Below are 6954 nucleotides of genomic sequence, written 5' to 3' on the forward strand. Positions count from 1 at the left end.
TGGGACCCCAGGAGCAATGTGTCCCTACTTGATTACTTGATGGGTTTTAGGGTAGCTCTTTGCATTTTTATTGTGTTCTGCAGTCATGCTGCTCCACTTACAGTCGGAAAAGTCTCCTTCAGTGGCAGGGAAACCTCTAGAATCTGACAGACAATGTGATGTGGTTGTAGGACAGAAATGGGAGATGAGAACAAAGATAATGAAAACAATCAATGTCAGTCATTTGTTGCTTGGCTCTCAGCCCCAGGTAAGCACTCAGCCAACACCCAGGGAAACTGGGCCACAGTTAACTACGTTTGGGGCCAGAGGCAGTAGGAACATTTATTAGCTAATGGAACAATTTTGTGCTGAGGAGAAAGAGTCCAGGAGTGACAGAGAAGCTTCCTTCTTAGGTCATCTCTTCCTGAAGACACTGTACAGCCTGCTTTACTTTGGATGTAACACTGTCAGACGAGGTGAGAGAAAGACCCAGAGTCCTTCTGGCTGCGTGCTTTCTCCTTGTCCAAAACACAAGCTGGAAAGGGACGGGAAAGAAAAACAAAACAAAACTCAATTTAAGCAAGAAGGCCTCTGGACTTTGGCCTGGCAGTAAGGGTGGAATCTCAGCAGTGAGTAAAGAAGAAACACTACAGTTTATCGTGTTTGGGTTCAGAATCAACAAAGGCCCAATTAACACCCATTTTAGAGGTTAGTCCTTTCAGGACTTGCAGATAGCCTTTTAAACAAGACAGCTTGGAGTCTGCAGTGCAGGGGTAACCAAGTGTTGATAAAAGGAATGTCAGAACAAATAAAGATTCCTATGGTAGATGCTGCAGACGTGGTGGGCTCCAGTGTTTGGGCTGTCGGCTTGGCTGTTTTCGCTGCTGGAGGGACCCATGCTTGACAGAAGTCAGCCTTTAAGCTCTGAGGCCAGTTGATCTTGGAGGGTTATTTTGCTACCTGTTCTTCTTGCTGGTTTTCACAGGGACCCACCCGCATCTTCTGGGATTTGTAGTTTGGGGTTGAGTCTAAGAGTTTTCTTTTTCAACTTGGTAATCAAGATTTTATTCTTCTTTTTTGGTTTCAAAGTGTTTTGGTATCATTGGTGCAACTGTGAAGGTCATTCTGCCTTTACTCACCCTTTGCTCTATTTGCTAAGTTCCTTAGGGACAAGGGCTGAACCAGGAAGGTGCAAACTGGTTGGGGTCGGGGTGGGGTGGAGGATTTGTTATAATGCCTAGGTCTGCTTCCTGCAAGCCCTCACAATTTAAGGCAGAGACTTCAGGGCAGGCCCCAAACAGATTTCCAACTCAGCGTCTCCCTAGACTGTGCTTGCCCTGCCGCTCCCAAGGGATAAAGAGAATTCTTTTTTCAATCAAGCATAATGATAAAATTAATTAAATGCCCATGGTGCAATTACTTAACTCAGAAAGCCATAGGACCTTCGAGCTGAATGGGACTGTTGCTAGCTTGCTTTATAGTTGAGGAAACTGAAGCCAGGAGGAGAAAATAATCTCCTGTCATCCCCCAGTCCTCCAGAACTAGACCACAATGCTTTGCAGTCAGTAAGTGCTTACTCATGAATTAGAACTGTCACTGTGGCCAGAACTTTCCCAGAACCTGTGGCTCTAGGTCTGGTGGCAGATGGCTCCAGAGTTGCCTGGCTCCGCTTACCTTTCCTCTTCTTTCTTCTACGCCAGCATGTCAGACTTTCGAGGTCCATCATCACCTGAGTCAGAAGCAGAAGCAGAAACTTCAGATGCTACTCAGGATCTGATTTTTAATAATCTTCCTCAGGAACATTTTATGTTCCCGAGAATCACTCCAACTGGCCCAGCTTCAACTTCCTGTCTCTCATTGATTTTAAAATGCTGACTTATGTTTTGTAACCCAGGTGTGGCCGGTTAATCAATTAATATGAAAAAAGTGTTGTAAATGAATGGTATATCTTACAACAACTGGCATTTAGGGCATTTGAAGTTGCTCTTTGAATTTCTGTACTTACTAAACAAGCAAAAAATTCAATTTTATGGCATTTGTTTATTTCTGGGTTTAAAATTTTTTTTCTGGTAAACAAAGAAGAAATATTGGCGAATTTTGTCCTCTTGAGCCATGTGAATAGTAACAAAGTTACCTTTTTTGCCTAAAAATCATTTGTTTTATGCTGTTGTGAATGATAGTCTACTTGGGTAGAGAAGTCCTGGTTGACAGCTGCTTTACTTCAGTGGGGTAAAACTATCACCCTGCTGTCTAATGCCAGGGAGTGGGGCTACCTGTCTCCCTTGGAAGTCACCTGTCTTTTTTCCTTGGGTAGCTCTTAAAGTTTTCTCTTTGCAACATTTTTTTTCCTGCAAAATGTTTTCATTGTTGTCATTGTGTGTTCATTATTATGTGTTTTCTTTGGTACTCACAGTAACTTTGAGACTCCATATAATTTCATTATATTTTTGTTTTGTAACTTTGAGGCAGGGTCTCACTATGTAGCTCAAGCTGGCCTGGAGCTCACAGAGATCCATCGATTTGACTCTGCCTTCAGAGTGCTGGGATTAATGGCAGGCGCCACCACTGTCCAGTCCTCTAAAAAGTTGTCTCTTTGAATATTTATAGGTATTTATCTCATTCATCAACTCCTTAGGAGGCACATATCAAGACTTCACAATATCTCTTCTAACTCTCTTAACTGCTTTTGCATAATTGTTTGATTGTTTTCTTCAACATTTTATGCCACATCCTAAGTAAATTCTTCAATATCACCTTTGAATTACTGAAACTGTTATATTCAAGAATAATAAGCTTTTTACCCAATAAGCTCTTTTTAATTATATATATATATTTTATATTAATTACAGATTATTTACTTTGTGTCCCAGCTGTAGCCCTGCCAATCCCACCCTCCCTCCCTCATCTCCTCCTTGCCCCTCTCTAAGTCCACTTATAGGGAAGGTCCTCCTCCCCTTCCATCTGACCCTAGCTTATCAGGTCTCACCAGGGCTGGCTGCAAAGTCCTCCTCTGTGGCCTAGCTAGGCTGCTCCTCCCATGGGGTGGGGGGGCTGGGGTTGGTCGAAGAGCCAACCATTGAGTTCATGTCAGAACTAGTCGCTGTTCCCCTTACTAGGGAAGCCACTTGGATACTGAGCTGCCATGGGCTACGTCCCTCCGAGCAGGGGTTTTAGGTTAATAAGCTCTTTTTAATTCAAACACTTTTTCTTTGTCTTCTTTTTCTTTCTTCCCCGCCCCCCCCCCCCCCCCCGCCAACACCGTGACAGGTTGTCACTGTGTAATTGAGGCTGGCCTCAAACGTCAGAATCCTCTTGCCTCAGCCTCCTAGATTTACAGAGACAATATACTTTTTATTTTCAGGATTTACAGTTGTTTTCTTTTTATATCTGCCTGTTCTTGCTTCATTTTTACTTTTTTATTTCATAATTTAATTATCTCTTCATGAATAGCTTTTTTTTTTTTTTTTTTTTTGAGGATCCTAACTATTCCTATGTTAAATTTAGTTTCAGGGTCTGCTATTACTTTCATTTCTTCCAAATCTTGATTTCTTTGATTCCGTTTCTTAGTTTTGGAATTTTGATTACACAATATATATGTGAAGTGATTCTTTCTCTCTTCTCTTGTGCATTTTCCTTGTGTGTTTTGTTCTGTCTAGCAGTTTTCAAGTTGCTCCCTTTTAGGCCTTAGGGCCCCAGCACACAGCTTGGCTTTGTGTTGCTGGGTCTGGGTACCTAGCTTGAGATGATATGGAAATATTACAGACTTAGTCACTGAGTCCATGGTCTGGTGAACCCAGTTCATTGTCATATCTGTTGTCCCTAATGTGGGAGATTCATCTTCATATCAGCCCTAGCCTCACTTGCAGCTGCAGCTCTTTGAAGGCAGGAACTCGTCACTATGTCCAGAATCAGGCACTAAGCCTAGCTTCGGGCTACCCCTGTTTAGGGTATCTTTACTCCCTATCTCTGGATACCTCCAGCACTTACTAAACTCACAGCCTGAGGAGGTAGACATGTTTCCTCTCTGTTCATATTCTGTTGCATAGATATTTGTTTCTTCTTTATGAAGGTATATGCAGATGGCTTATTTTTTAAAAACCATGTTTTAAATTTACTCTTAAAAATATATTCTGGCCCAACCAAAGGCCCACCCTATCGGAGAGTGCTAACCCCTGACACTATGAATGGAGTTCTACTAAATTTGCAGAAGTTGTCCTCTGAGAGGGCTACCCAGCATCGCCTCCAAACAGACGGCTAGACTGCCAGCCAAACTTTGGGCGATGCGTAGGGAGTTTTGTGGAAAAGTGTGAGGAAAGAGAAAATGACCTGGAAGTGACAGGAGAGACACAGAAGACCAACAGAGCCAACTAACCAGGGCCCAGAGGGGCTTGCTGAGACTGAAGCATCAAGCAAGTACCACACGTGATCTGAACATAGGCCCTTTACAAAGATTTAAGAGATGGGCAGCTTAGGCCTCATGTGGATCCTTAGTAAGGGAAGTAGGGACTACATTGGACAGGGACTCACTTGCCAGCTTTTTTGATCACTTTCCCCTGCTGAGACTGCCTTGCTAGGCAACAGAGGAAGAAGATATGCCCAGTCCTGATACAACTTGATGAGCTGGGCTGGATAGGAAAGGGAGCTACCCTTTTCTTCGGAAAAGGGGAAGGGGTAGGGAGGCGGAGACTGGGAGGGGAAGAGGGATGGCCCTTCAACAAGGATGTAAAGTCAATTAAAAATAAATTTAAAAATATTTTCTGTGATCATTGTGATCAACTGCAGAGAAGGACTTCGAAGCATGAGCTCACAGTGCCACCATGATCCCCAAACTTTAGCTTTGGGGATGAGAATAGCAACACATCCAGAATGCCTTCCCTGAGACATTGCCTATTCTGCTTCTGCTAGGCCCATTCTCTCCTGAGTTTCTGAAGTTACATGCTGTTCTCCTAAAATGGCTCCGTGCCCATCAAAGTCCTTTCAACATCTATTAGTCCTCTCCTAAACGACTTTATTAAGATCATCAATGATTCAGTTGGTGGGCCCTTTTGTAATAAATTTGTAATATTCTCTGAAGAAATGGATCTGGATAGGAGCCAGGCTAACAGAGGGTGGGAACATGCTTAAGAGAAGTGGTTCTTTCTCAAAAGCACACAAGGTGTCTGTAGAAATAGATCATGTTCCTACCTGGCCACAGATTACATTGAAATTCTTTGCAGACAATGAGATAAGTAGTAGAAGCTTCCTACAGGTTGAGACTTTCAATGAAGCCTTTGAAGATTTTGTTTCAGTTCTGAGAGAGTCGCCACGCCAGGCTGCTGAGTTTCAGTAGTGAGGAAGTGGGCATGAGGGTGGGAATTTGGTTCTGCAGTGCAGTACGCAAGTCAAGCATAGCAGAAAGGTGGATCAGGCAGACTATAGTCCCATTTCCAGAGGCGCTCCCATTTCCATTAGTGAGCATGGGTTCATACAGTAGTCCCCAAATCATTTTTAGCCAGTGACTGTTTTAAAGTAGCTTCTCTGAGGCTCCTTCCTGTTTTCTCCCAGGTTCACACTTGGTAGGCCAGTTCCTTTGTTGGTTCCCAAGGGACCATTTCACCCAAAATTGGGGAAGAACAAAACAAACAAATTTAGCTTTATCTGAAAAGTTCTGAAGAGATGCAGATGAAGGGTATAAACACTATGATAATCAAAGATTTACCAGAGGAGTTTACATCACAGCTAAGCTCACATGGAAATGTTGGGGTGTGGCAGGGTGAATGGGGTAGTAGTGCTGGGTGAGTGAATGTGTGTGTGTGTGCATGCATGTGTGTGTGCCTGCATGTGCGCGTATTTCAAGTATGAAGAAAATGGTGGTGCAGACTTCTTTAGGGGGACACCTCTCTTTGTTCCTGCCAGTCCCCCATTGTACTAATGGCAGAAAAGACTACCCATTACCCTTCCTTCTAGAGCAGAAGTTGGTGTAACCGTGCCCCAAGCTGTAGTCCACCATTGAGGTGTTTCTCCTGGAGCTTTGCTCTAGACCCGAGACTGGGCAGCAGACATGGAGAGGAAGTTGACTTCGAGGACATACCTGTTGAACGGATATCTCTTTACTTTCAGCCCTTCCCTAACATCCACGGTCCCTGTGTCTGTCTCAGATACCACATCCTTTCAGATATTTCCATTTTACCCTGACTGGATAAATCACTGCAAGAAGCTTAGCATGGGTGCATTGCTGTGATGCGGGGCGGCTGGAGGTAATAGGACACAGGTTTAGAGAGAAGTATAGATTAGAAAACATCTCATTTGATGCATCAGTCACTTCCCTCACGGCCGTAAGCAAAATTCCCAACAGGCAGCGTAAAGGAGAAGAGGGGGGTTATAGCGGACAGGTTAGAAGGTATGACCCGTCATGGCAGTGGGCAGCTCCATCCGTGGTGGCAGGAGCTGCCGGGGGACCTGGCTGCACGGCTCACTCCCATGTTGGCAGATGGGGAATCAGAGAGCTGAGACCAGAAGTGAGGCCCTCTCCTAAGCAGTCTATAGCAGCTAGATTCTTCAACCTCCCAAAGCGGTTCCACCAGCATTCTGTGGGTGAGCTTTTCAGAGTCGAGTATACAGCGGCATTTTAACTTCTCTCCTCAGGACTGGGTGTGGGGCGGGCACTCGTGATTTTTTTAAGCATGATTTTAAATTTGGGGGCAGCTGAGAGAGCTATCTGGGAAAGGATGGGTGGGCAGGGAGAACGTGCTTCCATTGCCACTGTCTCAGCAAGTGCTGATGAGGACGTCAAGTGTTAGGAGTTATACTCTCAGATGGAGGAGGAAGCAAGGGAGGTGAGCCCTTGTGTGGGAAACTCCCGGGACACTGGTGCTACTCTGTAGGAAGGAGTATAGGCGGATGTGTATTCAGTAGCTGGAAAGCTCGTCGGCAGCCCTAACTTCGCAATCTCCTGCATCCGTGGAGAGGATGTCCCTGTTGACTTCCCGTGGTGTC

General features: G+C 44.6%; 1 long non-coding RNA gene across 1 annotated transcript; it reads right to left on the reverse strand.

Annotated features, from left to right (window-relative positions):
• Positions 1-213: 213 nt before the first annotated feature.
• Positions 214-1820, reverse strand: LOC132654520 (uncharacterized). The gene is made up of 2 exons (XR_009592152.1): positions 1654-1820; positions 214-514 (listed from the first exon to the last, which is right to left on the reverse strand). It is a non-coding gene; the product is annotated as an uncharacterized LOC132654520 (long non-coding RNA).
• Between the last annotated feature and the right edge of the window lie 5134 nt (positions 1821-6954).

This window comes from Meriones unguiculatus, chromosome 6 (assembly GCF_030254825.1).
Source record: "Meriones unguiculatus strain TT.TT164.6M chromosome 6, Bangor_MerUng_6.1, whole genome shotgun sequence".
In the NCBI taxonomy this organism is placed as follows: domain Eukaryota; kingdom Metazoa; phylum Chordata; class Mammalia; order Rodentia; family Muridae; genus Meriones; species Meriones unguiculatus.